Here is a 19,746-nt window from a genome sequence, read left to right as displayed (position 1 = left end):
AAACCCCCCCCCCCCCCCCCGAAATGTAGAAATGTAGATTTTTAAGGCACTTAAACTTGGAAAAGGCAAAACGAGCTTCAAAAAAAGGCATTTATTTTTTTATTTTGTTATGTACTTCCTTTATGTACAATGTGAAGGTCCAATTCAAGATATAAAAAAATACATACAGTGGTCAAAAAATTATAACCGAACCACTTTTTGCCAAGTTTTAACGTATTATATTTGTTGTTATTGAACTTTTGTTATATTTTTAAATAAAAATATAGTTCGTTATTTAACAAAATCCGTGAAAATCCATGTTTCCAAATTTGAGCAGTCCAATTGCAAATTTTTTTAGATTTTTAGTTTTTGGTGAGTAACGTACCAGTATTTAAAGTAGTTTCATGTCCACTAACAATACAGTGCAAAATCTTTCTATTTTCTGAAAAAAATAGCATCAAATGTTACCTACTATTGCAAAAGTCGCTATAATACTCGTTTATACACTTTCAAAAGTCTCCATCTTCTGATGAACTTAGAAAACTGCAAAAAAAACGTGGTAGTTTCGGTACCTAGTGGAAGGCGTCGTAAAAAAGAAGCAGACCAATTTTCATGGAAGAGAGAACGCGAAGAGCTAAAAAAAGATAGCTATGTAAAAAATACTGTTTCGAAACTTGCTATATTAAATTTTTATATATAAAATTTGCAAAAACTACTACACTGCGATATTGTTTTTTAATGTTATTAGGCTCTTGTTTATCCAAATTTTCAGATAATAAAGAGAAATATACAATTTGGATGTTACTTGTAGTTGTATTGTTGTAGACGTTTTTTTAAATTATGGCTCTCTATTATAAAATCACATAACGCTGTTTGCAAGTGGACTACTCATTTGTGCAATATTCAAAAAAAATTCAACAAACTTTCGTACAAATTTCGAACTTTTAAAAATTCTAAAAAATCAATCGACATTTTTAGCCATTTGAAACGTGTACTTTATTCTACTAGAATTCAATGGGCTACAAACTGCATACTCAGAATTTAATTAAAAAACTCGAAATTTTAACGAAAATTTGTAGTTTTTTTTTAAATTGCATCAATTTTTAAGGCAGTGTTACTCGATGGGTACATTTGTACAGATTTATAAATTTTTATATTGGGCTATTGGTAAAAAAAAGTGGGACAATTTTTTTTTTGCATTCAAAAGATTGGTACAATACAGCGATGCTCTATTGAAAAATTTCAATAAATCAATTTTCGTGATTGGGATAGTGAAAAATATTTTGGGTGTTCAAACAATTGGGATACGATTTACACCAAATTTTAGCAAATACCCAATCGTGTTACACTGCCTTTAAACTTGTATTTATACGGATCTTGGTAAAGAACGAACTATAAAAAAACTAACCGAAATTAAATAACAACAAAAATAATATTTTAAAACTTGTCAAAATTTGGTGCGGCTATAATTTTTTTGACTACTGTACATAAGTTGGCTATGATTATTCGGTTGTGCTATCATAGCAGCACAATGCCACTCATATTTGACTTACAAACAAACTACGGGCAGGAATTTCAAGATTTCAACCCTGTTTTTATGAAAAGTTTTATTTTTATCAGTATTTTTCTTTTAATCAAAATATGTTGAAATTAAAGTGAAACTAAAAAAAAATTTGCCAGAAACCCCCCGAAGAAAATACTCGCTACGGCCCTGTTGCGGTATATGAAATAAATCGCATAATCTTGGAGGAAAATTGTAGCTATGGGAAAACGGGGCGTGGCGCCTCCCGTACAAACCGAACATTTCATACTGCATATTTCTGAAAGTAGTCATGGTAGAGTTCTGGAACTTGGTATGGGGATAAACGAATTCAATCGCATACCATTGGAGTACTGCAACTTGGTATGGAGATAAACGAAAGCAATCGCATACTACTGGAGAAAATATTTGAGCTAATGGGAAAGGGGGCGTGCCACCTCCCATACAAACCGAATTTTTCATACTGCATATCGCTGGAAGTGTTCACGATAGAGTTCAGGAACTTGGTATGGAGATAAACAAAATCAATCGTATACTATTGGAGAAAAATCGGAGCTACTGAAAAAAAGGGCGTGGCACCTTCCATACAAACCGAATTTTTCATACTGCATATTTCTGGAAATGCTCACGGTAGAGTACTGGAACTTGGTATGGAGATATTTAAAATCAATCGTATACTACCGGAGAAAAATTGGAGCTATTGGAAAAGGGGGCGCGGCACCTCCCATACAAACCGAATATTTCATACTGCAAGTAGTATATAAATACGGGTTCTGGACCAAATGGTGAAAGGAAAAATGGTGTTTTTTGATGAAAGGGAATGTATGTACATACTTACATATATATATGGGTGAGTATTTAATGTGAGCACAAGTGTGTATGTTTATTTTGTGGTTTTAAGACAGACACCCATTATGCAGGAGCTGTTCAGTGTTTAAGGGGTAGAGCGCTGGGGCGCTGGGGCTATGGGAGGGCGCTGAGAGGTAGGTGTTGGGGACTGGCCGCTGGCGGTTGGGGACTGGGCGCTGGCGGGTGGGGGCTTGGGGGGTTGGGGCTGGGGCTGTCGCTGGAGTGAACGCTTGGGGAGAGGGGTCGTGCGTGTGTTTGGGGCCCGGGGCGCGTTTTTGTAAGGGAAAAGTTGGCGCTCCCGTTTTAATAAAAAGTGTGTGTGTGTGAGAATTTCATGAAACCACATAAATATGAAGATTGGTAATTTTATTTATATTTTTAATTGAAGTTAACAAGTGTTGGGAGTATATAAAAACATTTAATTTTATGTTTTCATTCTTATTAATTTTTCTAACCCAATACATAAATCCATTTTTAGTATAATTAAAATGCCTAGTTCAGCATTTAATTTTGATGAGGATGATGATATTATTATTGTGGATTATGTTACTCCTGAAGGAATTGGAATTTTGTCTCCTGTTTTGAATCCGGTATTCAGTGAAAAAGAGCGAAGGAATTCCATCGGAAAACAATGGAGGAATAACAATATTTGGAAATTTGATTTGCAAAGACTTTGTGAAAGTTTTATACGCCAATTACTTACAGAACAGATGGAATATCATTTATGATTAAACACTAATGGAACTCCTAGAAAATTTTAAAAGGAGGCAACATATGGAGAATTTGAAGTAAATGTATTAGCATTTAAGCGAGATGCAGATTGTGCTACATATGGTACAAATTTTTAGAATGCTTAACTTTTAGGTGTGCTCGTCCTTAAGTTATTTTTTTTTTTTTTTTTTTTGGCCTTTTTTTAACAATTATATTCAACAATTTTATAATGAGCTCGAGGCCATTTATTAAATGAAAATTTATTGTGGAAAAGCAACAATAATTTGAAAAAATGGTAGAAGTGATAGCTATTTCGGAAATCACCACATTTCCTCATCAGACTTCTTTCAGTAGGATTCGAACCGACGATCCCACTGACTCAGCCAGTTGCCTATGCACCGTGCTAAGACGCCTTGTAAATTATCGTTTGCTTATTTCCATGGCCTCGAGCTCATTATAAAATTGTTGAATATAATTGTTAAAAAAAGGCCAAAAAAATAACAAAAAACAAATAAAATATATTATTTAAAACATTTGTACATTTGTAAATAAACAATTTGTTATAACTAAAATTAATAAATGCATATAAACTTTTTTCAAGTGCTTAGTACGGGCAAAACCACCAATACCTTTATATTTATATACAATTCCTAAAAGTTCATTAAGAAGTTTATCTTCACGGATCCATTCAACATCACAGCTAATATTAAGTTTTTTTGTTGAAGTTTGAGCGCATTCCACATCACTATTATCCGCTTCAATTTCATCATCAAACCACTGTTGTATTAAAAATTTTAATTTCTGAATATCTCCATCATTTTTAAAATTCACTTCAAATAAGGGAACTTCTTTTCCCTAACCATTTAAATTAATTTTTCAAACTTTTAACAACCCTTTAGTGTTTATAATTCCATTTATAGGAACAGCTGGCAGAGTTGGTTCACAAAGATCAATACAATTATTTTCATTTTTGGTGTTAGCTTTTAGTTGGGTGGCTTTTTGTGTAGAATCTTCAGCTAGTATTATCTTTGAAGGTCGTTGTCTCTTACGCTTATTCGTCACATGTGTCTTTACTTCAGTTGTAACTTGAAGGGATTGGGCGGGCTCTTCTAGTTTTTGAAGCTGATTATTATCTTGATCCAAGACAAAATTAAACATTTGTTGTTCGCTGTCAAAGTTTATATAATTTTCAGAATCCCTTGCTCAACGTTAATGTGCTTTCCATAAATATGTTAATACAATAAGTTTATTACAAAATAAAACTCGTTTTTATATCTTCTTGAACCATTTCTCGAAATACACTAATCTTATCATAATTGTGGTTTCTTTATCACACAGTTGTTTCTTTACAACCATCTAGGCTCCTTAGACATGACCGCATATAAAATATAAATTTTTTTCAATGTTTTATATCGGGAATAAAGCGAAATACAATTACATATATCTACTATTTCTTTGTATGAATTATTAACAAAATGACAATCTTTCTTATGCAATCCATTGGGTGAATATATGAATGGCTCCGATAAACATGGTCGCAATTCATTTATTATAGAATAAAGAAATATTTGATGTTCTTTATCAATTTAATCGTTATATTTTCTTAAAAAATTTTCTAGATATTTCGGGAAAGACATTTTGTTTTTTTCCTTTTTTATTGTGCTGTCTGCTTGATACTAAACTAGAAATTATAACTTTACTAGTAGCAAGGTGTATTTAACAAGGTGGTGTTGGCCGTATATAAGTAAAAAATTACACTAACAAATGATACGCAGGTATCCATACTGTCGTTGGTATGAGTTACAACAAACACATCAGTTTGACGTAATTCCCTCTGTGGCGAAAAACTCAGCTGTCGCCCCAACACCACCTTGTTAAATACACCTTGACTAGTAGTGTGAAACTATAATTTCCGCTGCACGATATATATCAACAAACCGCAAAATATATACCGATAGACACATCCATATATAAATATAAATATACATTTAGACAGATAAGGTTACTTGTCCCAATGCATATAAATGAGACGTCTTTTCAATGAAAACATACAGTAAATAGTTTGAAGGAGCTGTTGTTTCAATTCATCTATATTTTAAGGATAATAAAATCATTTTGTAAGAATTTTTAATACTGTTTATCCAACAACACTTGTAATAAACGGTAATAAACTATGAAGACAAAGTTTGGGGAGAAGGTAATGATAGAACTACATGATAGTGCTCTTTTTCTTCCGGAATCCTACAACTCCTTAGAAGATTCAACTATTGAAACAATAAATAATATGTAATACATTTTATATTGAATTGATTAAACCTGGTGAAAAATTTACTTCACCATTATTTGAATTTCATACAGGATAAACTTTTTTTAATATTTTTTTTGAACAATTTCTCAAATAAAAAAATTAAAATGTATCCGTGTAGTTTTTGTGAAAAGACATACATATATATAATATATATATAAGACAGGGTGTGCCAGAAGTAACGTGCCAAACTTTATGGGAAGGTAGGTGGGGGGGTGGGCTCCCTGATAAACAAAAAATGTTCAGGTAAAAGTGTCACCGTTTTTGAAATATTTACATTTTTTCGAATTTAAAAAAAATCGTGCCTTTTCATGTGTTTTCTTTAACTGCAACTACAAACCGGGCAATACTTAGTAAATTTTTTATGTAAAATACTTCCAGATAGTTGCCTCTCCATACTCAAATTCAATGTGGAGAACAACAATGTTGTTGATATAATTAAAGAAAAGTTTAGTAAATTGATTGAAAAATGAACACATTTCAAGAGCGAGATAGTGGTTGGTGTCTAAGTGTAATTATTCATCTAGAAGTAAACATAAATAAATATCAACCAATTAGAGGCTCATCATATATACCACTACCAAAACTAATTGCAGATAAAAAAGCATGTATTAATATTGTTAACAATGATGTATATTGCTTTAAGTGGGCGATAATTTCATCCTTTACCCATCCTTACAAAGCAGAGAAAAGTGCTCTTCATATAACATTAGAAATATCCAAGATTCCATTATAACTTTGAATAATCATAAAGTAGTCAATTTTCAAAATTTAAATTTCCCATTACAAATAAAAGATATTGAAATATTTGAATCAAATAATCCAGATATTAGTGTAAATGTGTTTGGTATAGAAAACAATTTGTTAGTAGGCCCCTATTATTTAACATAAGAATCGCATCACGTTAATCTTATTTCTTTATACAGTGATGATTTGAATGAAAGCCATTATGTTTGGATAAAAAATTTAAGTAGATTACTTAGTTCCCAACTTACAAGAGCTAAGCAAAAATTATATATTTGTAAAATGCATTGTAGAAAAATTGTAAGACGTATGCCTAAACCTGAAAAAAGAATATTAAAATTTCAAAATTTTAAAAAACAAATAGATGTACCATTTACTATATATGCAGATTTCGAATGTATTCTAAACCCAATAGATATTCAAAATTCTACTAGGACTCAATGTGTACAAGAACATATTCCTTATGCCTATTGTTATTTTATTAAGTGTTCATATAATTACCAATTGAATCGTTTTAAAATATATAGCGGTGTTGATGCTCCAAAACATTTTTTTATAAGTATTTTCGATGATGTTTTAGATATTTACTACCTATATTTAAGTAAAACAGTTAGAATATATCCATTAACTACCAACCAACTTAGACGTCAAAAAGAGGATATAGTTTGTCATATTTGTGGAATTGAACTTTTATTAAATGATAGGGTAGCAGACCATTGTCACTTAACTGGTGAATATCGAGGTCCAGCACATAATAAATGTAATTTGGAATATTAGATAGCAAATTTTATTCCAATATTTTTTCATAATTTATCGAAATATGACTGTCATCTATTTATTAAAGAGTTGTCATCTGTTAAGGGGGATATACATATTATTCCCTTAAACAAAGAATTGTATATTTCGATATCAAAGAGAAAATATGTTAATGATAAAGATATCATGGAACTTCGGTTTTTAGATTCATTTCGATTCATGCCTTCTAGTTTAGACAGTTTAGCTAAGAATAAAAATAATAATGATTTAGAAATAACAAAGATTTTTTTTCCTAACGATCATCACTTTGGTTTAATGAAACGTAAAGGTATTTTTCCATATGACTACTTAGATTCAGAAGAACGTCGCCAAACAAAACACAATTACATCTTCGTTTCAATTTCTTTAATAAATTATCAACAACATTTTCGTTCGAACCGCCGGACAAAGAATTGAGGGGAAATTCAACGAAAGATACTTTATCCGGCGGGAAACTTAAACTAACGGCGCGAATTTATAATATATATACATGTGTACAAGTGTGCATGCATAAATGTACGCATATGTGAATGACACATTAGGGTGGTGCCTAAACATCCCGGCCCCCTTGCGGTAAGCAACATCTAAATATCGGCCGCGTTTCAGCTACCAAGCGAACATGGTTTTTACAAACAAATGTGTTCTAAGTCTTGACATTAATGACAAAATTGGGCAGCAGCGTCGGCCTTCATTAAGGTAGAGCTCGTCCTTCCTCTATGAAGTGCTACTGCAGCTGTAAATATAAGTGGTAATTAAGGAAATGTACGTAGTTACTTTTTCAAATGCACTTTATTTAAATTCTTTATTTTTTTCATTTTTGGGTATGATAATTTAGATATAATGTATGTATGTAAACAAAAAATAAAATTACGCTCTATAGACCCCGGACAGCACCCAACCAAATATGGTGCTTTGAGCGAGCAGTGGTCCAAATATTGTGGGCAGTGTACCAGGTAATAAAATATCTGCGTAAACGTCGGTTCCCAGGATCACGCGTATCGGTGCGGACGCATAAAAGCGAGGGTCCGCCAAGCGTATATGCGCGTACGGTTCAGCCACTGAGGCATCCGCGCTGTTAGATGGGCTTATCCTGCTAAAATTGGGTAGCGCAATAGCGTGAGTTGCTACCCGTTTGTTTTGCCCATATTTTCCCCCGTAGGCATAACGGACAGCCTCTTTCTCCGCTAACGCACGTCTCGTCCAGACGCAGCTCTCGGGCTTAGTCAAGTGATATTATAGTTCGAGGGGAACATACGTCGATAAGGGCGCGGATCAAATGTAGGCACCCTCCAGCCTCTACTTTAACGACTGCAGTCGGAGCGATAGCGATCATTGGTTGCAGTATTGGCGCAGCTATAGTATGGTGACCCAAGATTCCGTTTCGGAACGCACGTCGTTTCGACAGCTGGTGAGGCTGAGTCGCCAGTCTACCTTCCTTTGAGTGCGTCGAGAAGACTTGCGTTTGAGATTACGCAGGCGGAAAGGCCTGGTTTCCGCTCCACCTAACCGGTTCCGCTCGTGCTGCGACAGGGGTCGGAAAGGCCTAGTTTCCGATCCCCATTCTGCGAATGCGCGGAGAGGCCGAGTCTCCGCTGCATCGCCTGAAAGTGCACCTTTTTCGGTATCTGGACGGAAAGGTCGCGTTTTCGTTCCAGAATCGGACGCAAGTAGCGAGATCACACCATCGGAATTTTCTTCTTCCTCCTCCACCTGTTGGGCCCATGACTTTTTCGATGTGCTGGGTTCATCCTCGAAATGTAGTGTCAAGTGGTGCTTTTCGCCACATCGTTTACATCTGCCTTCGCTCATGCAGCATTTTAATTCGATGAATCATCGCGAGGCAATTAGCGTAGTAGCGTCCTAGTAAGGCCTCACGCAATCTTTCCTCTGGCGATTTCGCACTATATAAAGGGCAAATCCTGATCGGATGATTTGCGTCGCATAGGCGACATGGTTGCGGATAGCGATGTGCGCGCTGTTCGGCGCTTTTCCTCATTGCGACAAATTGAGACATCGTTTCCTCTGAAATTGTGTCGATACTTTACGTTGGTTCGAGTTTTACGCTTGATATGGGTTGTTGGGTGGCGAGTGTATCGACCTTGACTAATTAAATTAGGGGCATAACTATATCGCTAATGCATATGAACAGTTTGGTTTGTGTAAATGGGATTTATCATTCGTACGGCGCAAACTGACTCGTGTAAATTATGTATAAGGCAAGCTTGCGTCCCACAAAAAAATGAAAAGTGGATCGTACAAATGCCATACATTCCATTGAGCAGGAATGCATGGGCAGAGGTGAGTTTTATTTATACTTCAAAACAGCAAATTTGCATTTATTAGATTAAAAAATTGCCAATTTAAAAAAATTAAAAATCTACTCTCTTTAGTGATATTAATCGAATAGTAATTAAATTGATTTATTGAAACCATGTAGATTATTAATCGACGATTGTAGAAGATTTGTTCTTCTCGACACCATACAACTTCCCTGCCAGCAAAAAGAGAGACAGTTTTAGCGTCACTGGATGTAATTTCCGGCCACACATGCAGGGTAGCACGGATGCAGCAGAATTGATTAATTTAAGCTGGCATGTGAAATGTGACAATAAAATATCACATTTTCCTTTTGACTTTTTCCTTAAAATATGTGAAATATATAATGCATTAATGTCTCAACATGGCAATGCATTTTGTTTTGTGGATGAGTATTATTTTATGAAAGCAAGCTGACGATGGGACAATGAATGACTAATGGTGCGATGGTATATCCAACAGCTGTTTTTTCCAATGTGGAACGTGTATATACATGCGAACGTTTAACAGACTCAACTCGGTTGACAATTGGGTTTAGTACGGTTTGAAAAAAAGTATGTAGATTTGCTACTTTAGTCAGTTTCGTTAGCATTTTACTCCAGAAATAAAATTCTAATTTGAGTCAAAAGACTAAGTTCGGATGAGGAGGATTTTAATGAAGTTAGACAATATAACGTAAATGAACTTGTTTAGCTATTCTGACTTCAAGTACAAACTGAAACAAAATTTCAATTATCTACTTTCGGTTTACGTAAAAGATTGTTACTAGATCCTCTTATGAAATACTCCACTTTTTGCGCCATCATGACTGCGTAAAAAAGATGAAGCTCTACTACGAAAATCTGTTTTTACTCCCGTTGTTTGAGTGATTTCTCCTGAACACTTTGAGTAGTCCGAACCCTGGTATTGACACATATCAATGAAAAGAATTCATTCACACCATTGGAATTTTCTTAATGCACGAGGTTCTACGCACGCAACCAGGTAAAAAAGTGTAAAAAATTTTAGTTAATATGAATTCCAATTAATATAAATTTTCCTTTCCAGGTAAAAATACATACGACTACATCTGTCCTCGGGCGCTGGTGTAAAATGGGACAAGCGAAAATCGAGTGATAACGATACTCTGGATCAAGATCAATCTCTATTGGCAACTCATCACGCGCATTCCAAATGCTTAACACCTGACGTGACTGCATAACCTGCTCAATATTGAGCAACGCTGGCAGAGCTGTGTATCCAGCGTTAATAGCCACAGATAATGCTGAATTTTTTGCTAATACCCAATGTATGGCAGGCGTCTTTCATAAATACATATGATGCCTCCATCCACACTTGTGGTGATATCAAATGCTTATACGGCGAAGTATCTACGCCCATGGGCAAATAAATGAAGCATCCCATCAAATTTGGTATTTCATGTTCGAAGCGACCGATAAACTTGTTAAAATTTTTGCTGGCGTAAGCGATCGCCTCTGCTTGTGCGCCTATACCACGCGACATGATTTGCAAAAATGCTAAGCGATGTAGTTTGAATCCAAGAGTTGGAATAGCGTGTTGCCCACTCTAGTGCTCGCCCCAATTCTTGATGCTGTATACCCTTCTAAATGCGATAGATTTCAGCGAAGCTGCTTTCAGAGTCGAAAACTTCTTGCGCCATTTCTTCGGGCATGCCAGACTCCTTAATTAGTAGACGTGTCCTACCCGTGGCCGTCCATACCCTGGCGACAATAATGCTTTGCCATTACTTTGTTTAGCAACATCAAGTTGTCTTCATCTTGTAGTGCATCGACGCGCGTTGTAGCCGTGAAATCGGAAACAAAATTGCGATCGATTGCTTTGCCCACTTTTGACACTGATCCGTGCAAATCACGATTTTCCGCCGAAAGCCGTTGCGATTTTTCGTTGGCCTTGTGCAATGTGTTCAGTACGTGCTTCACTTGGCACTCGTTGAGTCGTGGTTTTGCCGGTTCCATTTCGACCTGCATTTCGGCTTCATCAGCCATTGGATCATCTACATCGGAAGGCGCATCCACTTGTGTACTGGTATTTATTGTGCCAGTCATCTCTTGCTCTTCCAATAACGTAGCTACATCCGCTATTTCTGCGGCAGCATTTTCCCGTATATCTTGAAACATAGATATTACACGATTCAACTCTTTCTCTACGGCATTCAATGCCTCTAGGTCTGCGTTTTTCATGTTGGAGACAGGAAAACTAGCAGAACTTTCAGTTGGAGTAACTGCGTATTGCTTTGGAAGAAAATATACCAATAATTCCAATTTTCTTCAATCAGCACTTTTTCTTCACTTTGGAGATAAAGTTTTTTCTTTGGTTCTGTATTCGCCACTTATATTTTCTAAGTTGCTGAACAGTTTTAACACCAAAGATTTTTCGTTTGACGAACTTACACTTTGCTAATTAAATAGATATACAACCTCCCAGCCAGCAGAGAAACGTACTTTTTGTCGACAGTGCAGTTTTCGTACATTTTTCGTATCCGGAAATTATTTTAAAACAATAATTTTACAATAATTGTTCAAACTGAGCATTTGAAAACATGTATACGTATTCGCCAGTAGCTGAGTGTGCAGCGAAGTGAGCTACTATTTGTTAGCTTTCAGGAGGTTCCAGATTCGAATTCCCTCAGAAGCAACACATTAAAACTATTTATTAATCGAAATAATTGCTGAATCTTAAATTTGTTTTTTGTTTGGTTTCCTATAACTATGAAAAAGTTTCTGTGAAGTTTATAATAAAATCGTTTTCAACGAAAAATTGAATCAGACAAATTTCAGGAAAACAGACGAAAAAGTATCCGTTTTACAACCATTTTCGATAGTTTTCTGCACATACGTTTCGGATGAACACTTTAGTGCTAGAACTGATCTGAAAAACGTCCGAAAACGGAATCGGAAAACGGATGAAACATCAGGTTTTTACACGAAATTGTTTCCATTTTCGGATACGTTTCGGGATATTTTGCTGGCTGGGCTGATAGACATATTTGTTGTTTCTTTTGGTTTTGTTTATATACAAAGGTATATATATGCATAAGTTTGTGTGCCCGTTCGAAGAACATAATAAAGCGGTACCACAGTAGCGCTGCCGAAATTTTGCACGAACTCTGCGACAGCTTAACTGGTACAACGCTTGTAGAAATTCTCATCGAGCGTGACGCGAGGTGATGCTCGCAGTACTGCGTTGGTGATTGCCAATTGAACAAGCCCAGCACCTCCTTTCAATCCTTATACTTTCTGGCAGCCAGACCATCATAGTGGTTCGAGGGATCGGTTTGTTAGAAGCTCCTTCGCTTTGGAAACAATCTACTAATTCTCCCATTTTTTATGTGTATACATCTTTGGTTTCGGTAAGGGTAAAATTTGCGAAGCTGTAACGCATATCCCAGCACAAAATTTCGAAGGGCTTAGCATGTGTATTTCAGCATAAAATTTTTATTTTCATTAGAAGCACCCTGTGTTCGCTTGCCAAATGGTTGCATACATTTAGGCATATGCATAGTAAGAGGAAATGCGCTACAATTGATTGTTAGCCGTCATCGATTCGCCATCAGTTAGCAAGTGGTGAAACGAACGAACTCAATGAGGTACAACCAAACTTGCTATCGTCTATCCGTGCTAGCTAACTTTGTTGTTGCTTTCACATGCAAAATTTTTCGTTAAGCGACCGGAACTCAAACATAGCGAGCGAGAAGTGGCGAATCGACGACGGCATGTCATCCTATGACACCCACAATGCACAAGATACTAATTCCTTATTTACAATAGGACAATTATCGGGGAGGCTCAAGAGGCCCACAACAAACACTACCGAGAAAATTATTCCCGGAAGTTTTCTCGTGAAGTATGTAACCGTGACATATATAACCGGCTGTTGATGAGCTCGGACTCGTTTTTAAGCAGTATTTCGGTTCATGACCAATCAGCACAATCTCTGTTGACCAAGCTTAGTAAAAAACCAGCAAATTAAAGAAAAGTTTGCATTTTGAATATTTTCACGGAACTTGCTAGTTTTTCACTGTTTGTGATTCATTTTTTATATGAAGCAGTTAACTGCTTTGCAATTTATGGGTATTTTGGGTTAAGATCTGTTGATGGTCGTTTATTTGTAACCAGATCAACTCGGGGAAATCCGGGTCAGAACCATCACCGAATTTTTTTTTCTTAATTATTAGAAGAAAATAAACGAAAACAAGAACTCTCTTAGTCGTGGGATCCTTCCTAATATAAGGAAGTGGAATCGCGTGGAAAAAGGAAGTGGGATATAATGATGAAAAGTGGTTTACGAGGTGGTTGCGGGCTCCGAGTTTCCATCGATGTATGGCGGGAGTAGAACCAACTTCACCAGTTGTCTTGTGACTTGACCTTTCTCCGTCAAGATGTCCACTACTCGTACTCTGCTGTCAGCACCAGGGTGTACGTTGGCAACTCGTCCTAACCTCCATTCAGTTGGGGTTAAGTTGTCTTCCTTGATGACGACCAGATCACCAGGTTTAATATTTTTCTTGGGATGTTTCCACTTAATGCGTTTTTGAAGTTCGGTTAGGTACTCTGTTTTCCATCGCCTACAGAAAGTTTGATTTAGTGCTTTGAGTTTTTGCCACCGATTTACTATGGAGGCAGGAGTTTCATTAACGTCTAATTCTGGTGGGACTAGAAGATGTCCACCAATGAGAAAATGGCCTGGAGTAAGCGGCTCCAGGTCAGTAGGGTTATTTGAAGAGGGACTCAGTGGCCGTGAATTGAGGCACGCCTCAATACGGCATAAAAGAGTATTAAGCTCTTCAAAGGTGTATTTGTGGGCGGACGCAATTTTTCTAAAGTGGCTTTTGAAGCTCTTTACGCCCGCTTCCCACAGTTCCTCCCATGTGAAGCGCTGCAGCGAGTATAAGATGCCACGTCAACATTTGATGATTGTATTTCGAGATAGTTTTATCTCGGGTTTCAGACAGAAAAGCTTTAAATTCAGATCGTAAGGATCGTGAGGCTCCGACAAAGTTAGTGCCGTTGTCGGAGTAGAAATTTCTCGGACATCCTCTTCTAGCCACGAACCGTCCGAAGGCTGCTAGAAAAGATGGGGTACTAAGATCACTAGTAGCTTCTAAGTGAATCGCTTTAGTCGTGAAACAAACAAATAAACAGACATACCCTTTAGAAACTCGACAACCTCTGCCGCGGTAACTTTTAACATCAAAAGGTCCAGTAAAGATGGTGGACTTGATCATGTTCTTGACTTTGGAAATCCAGTATTGGGTACGGATGAGGCGGAGCATCAGTTGATTTTCTCCATGCAAGGAGACCTTGTGAATAAAGAGTACAATAAGGCGGGACAACCTGCTGTTGTACGGGATAATGATTGGATAGCGCTCGTTATACGTTAAATCCTGGGATGCTCCAAGGCGACCTCCGGCTCTGATAATGTCGTGTTCATCGACGAACGGATTAAGCAGAAGGATTTCACTCCTTGCATCGATTGGTTTTTTGGACTTCACGTATTCTTCACTATAATAATGCTTCTGGTAGATTTTTATCAAGATCTGTGTCGTTGTTTTAATTTCATTAGATGAAATTAAACAAGAATTTTCCTGAAATGAAGCTTTTATTTTCGAATGAGTTCTTCGTTAAAATCTCATAACATATGATAAAACTCTCAAAGCTCTCGGTAGATCTGAAAATCGGTCAAGAATATCGATATTATTTGCTCTTGTTGTCGCATAAGTGTGTGCCCTTTTTTCCTCGACTTCTGTATGATAGTCTGTTCCTTGAGCGGGCCACTTGGAGTTGTCTTCTTGCAGCCAAGAAGGTCCCTGCCACCACAAAGAATTGTTGACCAATTCTGACGCAGGTAGTCCTCTGCTAGCTAAGTCGGCTGGATTAGAGGCCGAGTCTACGTGTAGCCAATCCTTTTCCCCTACTTTTTCTATGATTTTCGTAATTCGGTGGGCGACGAAGAAGTAGACCTAGTACTTGGCGGAGACATTTATCCCCAAATTCTTTTGTGCGGCTTAAAGGAAAATGTTCTCAGTACACCTCTTGCCCAAGAAACCGTGGTCGGTTGGATTTTAACCGGTTGCACAGAAGCACCAAGTCCAACCAACTTTCATATCATACCGAAGTTGCCTTGGATAAACAACTCACGGCTTTCTGGGAACTAGAAGATATACCGAAAAACAAAAACTTAAACGAAGACGACAAGTATTGTGAAGAGCTTTATCGGAAAACTACCGAGAGATACCCAGATGGAAAATATGTAGTTTCGCTACCATTTAGGCAGGAATATCCGGCAAACATTTGCCTCGGCCCCTCTCTTAAAAAAGCATGCTCTCAGTTCTTCTGGAATGAGACACGGCTTACAAAGGATCCCGTCCTGCAAAAGGGGTATAATAGGGTACTAACAGAATACCAATTACTAGGACACATGTCCAGAATAAATGGTAGCATTTCAGCGGACTCTGCCGATAACTACTTTTTGCCCCATCATGCTGTGATAAAGGCAGAAAGCACCTCTACAAAAGTTCGTGTCGTCTTTAATGCCTCAAGCCAGACGGCTAATGGTACAAGTTTAAATGAAATACTTTACCCAGGTCCAATACTCCAAGCAGATCTTCCAATATTGATTATCCGTTGGAGGTTATATAGATACGTTTTTAATAGCGACATCGAGAAGATGTATCGCCAAATTTGGGTGAATAACAACCATACCAAATACCAGCGGATAGTATATCGTACAAACCCGAACGAACCTGTAAGTCTATATGAATTAAAGACTGTCACTTTCGGGATTAATTGCGCCCTTTACCTCGCGATAAGGACACTTATGCAATTAGCTGACTATGTAGAAAGTTCTTTCCCAATAGCATCTAACATACTACGAAAGTGCATGTATGTGGATGACGTGTTAGCTGGAGGACATAGCATCGACTCAACCGTTAAAGCAAGAGATGAAATCTCAGAAGTGTTACGGTCAGCTGGTTTTCCACTACGGAAATGGACCTCAAATTGTGAGGAAATTCTTAAGAACATCCCAAAAACGGACCTTCTTAGCGAAGATTTCTTAGCATTCGAAGATACCAGCACGGTTAAGGCTCTGGGCATAAGATGGAATGCCCATACGGATTTATTTTATTTTATGGCCAGACCATTGGAGGAGCGCGAAAACTATTACGAAAAGGGCCATACTGTATACATTTAGATCTAAATTACATACGGTTTATACTCAAAATATTTATAAAGTAGCTCTAAGCAATATAGATGACAAGCGAATTGTACGGGAAAATCATATTGATACTTATGCTTATGGTCATTTCGAAACATTATAGTAGTACTTTATTATTGTAATATAAAAAAGAAAAAAATAAATAAATAAATAAACAATTTATATTTTACATTATTTTTGTTTTATTAAACAAAAATTTTAAACATAATTGCCCACATATTACTGTGTTATATTTTTGTTTCTGCTCATAATTGTTATGTATTGGTGGCTTCAGGTAATTAATTAATTCAATCGGTGGTTGTAAATTTCTAAAACTATCAATATATTCTTTATAATTTTTATTTTTATAGTAAATATGCTACCCAATGAGTACCAGGACCATCAGCATCATCTAAATTAAGAATTCCACATTCTTGAGATTTCGGTTTATTCGGTAAAGAATTTCGCATAAAAATTCCCCTGAAATGTTTAAGATGTTAGCAATATTTCTTTTGGGTATCTTTTTTGTTAGTTTTTTGGATAGGGTCGTAAATATAAACCATATCCCTTTTTATATGGCTTGAGGAATAAACCCTTCCCCGTAGCGATTGATTCCATATATCTATTATGGCGGCTAGCCTCAGCCAATTGCTCCTTTCCATTTCTAATATCATTCGCAACTTTCGCTATAGCTGAGCCACCAGTTGCTATACCACTACGTGCACCTAACGCCATTAAAATAGGAAGTAGTGGTAAAATTCCACAAATTTTTGGGACTGGAATTATTCTCGGTATGTTAATTTTTTTATTTTTAAAGCTAGACTTAATAGCATCCTGAGAAATGATATAAGCCTCATTAAATGACTGCGGCTTCTTTTTGTTAAGCATGTTGATACCTTTTTTAACTGCTTTCAAAAAAATTTTGTTAGATGACACTTTACAGTTTTTCATCTTTTTACGTTTTTTACATTTAGATGTATTTCTTTTCTTATTTTTAATACCCATTCCAAATTCTAGTTTTGCTTTCATTGCATTTGTAACGAACCAAGCGTTTGCTCGTTCTTTGAAATCACTGTCCTTAGATGTAACACACTGCCAGGCTTTCTCAGATAAAACTTTATCAGCTTGGTGTCTGTTATTTATATCTTTCGTTTGGGAATATGCAATATCATGTTCTCTGCAGGCTGCATCTAAAGGAGTTATACCCTTATCTGCTCTTTCTAACCGTTGTCGGAGTTTCGTTCCAGGACCACAAAATTGATAACCGGGTAAATGCAGTTCAATAGGCAAAGAATTAATCAAATTATTTACAAAACCATGTCCAATCTTTTTCTGTATTAGTCCCATTAGGTGATTTTTTTCTTTTTTTTTCTTAATACTAATATGGGTGAGTGTGGATGAGTTATAATTAAATGATGCCTTTATTATAAAAGCGATGGTTTATATTGATATAAATCTAGTAATCAAAATGAAAGTTGTTAAACAATGTCTCCAACTTAAGGTTAATAATGCTGACAATTATATAAATGTTAAAAATGTTACTAGACATAGCCCCCTTTTACCAAATTCCATACGAGCGCTTATTGTGGGACCATCAAACTGTGGAAAAATTAATGTTATGCTCAGTTTAATTGAAAGCCCAAACGGGCTTAATTTCCGAAATATATACATTTATTCAAAATCATTATATAAACCGAAATACATCTATCTAAAAAGGCTTATTGATCCGATAAAAGGAATAAATCTTTATACATTTAGTGAAAATGTTGATGTTATCAAGCCCACTGAAGCCAAACCGGAGTCAATTTTTATATTCGTTGATGTAATATGTGGACAACAAAGTACAATACGAGATTATTTTTGTTTGGGTCGTCATAAAAACATTGATTCTTTTTTATTTATGTCAAACTTATACAAAAATTCCTAAACACTTAATTCGTGATAATACAAGCATGATTATTGTGTTCACGCAAGATGAAATGAATCTTAAGCATATCTATAATGATCATGTTATTGGAGATATGTTATACAAAACATTTTTAAAAATTTGTGCCGAGTCTTGGAGAAATAAATACGGTTTTGTTGCTATAAGTAAAGATGATCCTATAAATAAAGGTCGATATCGAAAGGGTTTTGATAATTTTATACAATTATAAAACATCTATAAAAAACATATACCAGACCAGATTCTTATGAGATATACAGCTGATAGGTAGCAAATTTTTTCACTCACTTGTTAAAGATCATGTCAAATAATCATATGACTGTATTAGCAAATCTTGCTAAGACCAGGAAAGTATTAAAAGAAAAAATTAAAAGAATGAAATCGGGAGAATTGGATAGAATCAACTTGTTGGAGGATACATTTAAACCCATTTCAAAACCATTAAATGAATTAGTTGATAATTTGAAAAACTCTAATAAATATAATGTGTAGACATGAAAGTTGATACATTACCAACCGTTGAAAATTATGAAAATGTTAATGGTCTTGATAATAAAATAAAAATTGTTTCGAATGACTCAGATAGTTCTCAGAAACAAAATGTTAAAAAGCGAAATCCTATTAAAATCATTAATGAGCAATGCTTTGATAAAAAACAAAAATTAGATAAGGTTGTTAGTGTTAGAAGTAAAATAAATTTTTTGAATGACCCCGAAAGGCCAGCAACGTATATTCCAAGTAAACCTCATGATGATGAATTACTAAACAGAGCTGCACAAAGCAATGTAATGAAAACAAAATCAAATATTAATAACAAACCTGAAAAGCGAAAAGCTATTAACATCATTAATGAACAATGTTTTCATAAAAACCAAAAATTAGATAAGGCTGTTAGCGTTAGGCAAAAAATAAATTATATGAATAATTGTGAACGATCAGAACCATATCTTCCTAGTAAACCAAACGATGAACAATTACTAAAAAATGCTGTAGAAAACCAAAATCAAGCAGAAACGTATAATGATAATACTTCTCCAACTGAAAATTATATTTTAAAAAGAATCGAAGAAGATCCTGATCTGTGGGAAAGACATAAATTTGTAAAACGTAAGTGTAAAAATCAACTAAATGAAGACTTTAAACTGGTTAAGCTTACTGACCCCATTTCACTACTAAATGAAGACTTTAAAGAGGTTCAGCTTACTCACCCCAATTCACTATTACAAAACATAAAATTGCTTAACGATCTTAAAATGCTTGATACATTGTATGGTCCGAATAGAGATTTAGATGGTCCATCGCGATTTGGACTCAAACCATTAAAAATGAATTCTAAAGATGTTATAC

At 35.7% G+C, this 19,746-nt stretch overlaps 1 pseudogene; it reads right to left on the bottom strand.

The window, feature by feature from the left end:
- LOC118750146 overlaps positions 1-11,514 on the bottom strand; it is a 14,160-nt pseudogene extending 2,646 nt beyond the window's left edge.
- Positions 11,515-19,746: the final 8,232 nt, after the last annotated feature.

Source organism: Rhagoletis pomonella, unplaced genomic scaffold (genome assembly GCF_013731165.1).
Source record: "Rhagoletis pomonella isolate Grant_MI unplaced genomic scaffold, Rhpom_1.0 Rhpom_scaffold_00151, whole genome shotgun sequence".
Classification (NCBI taxonomy): domain Eukaryota; kingdom Metazoa; phylum Arthropoda; class Insecta; order Diptera; family Tephritidae; genus Rhagoletis; species Rhagoletis pomonella.
Note: the sequence above shows the minus strand (reverse complement) of the source record. Positions and strands in the feature narration are given on the sequence as shown.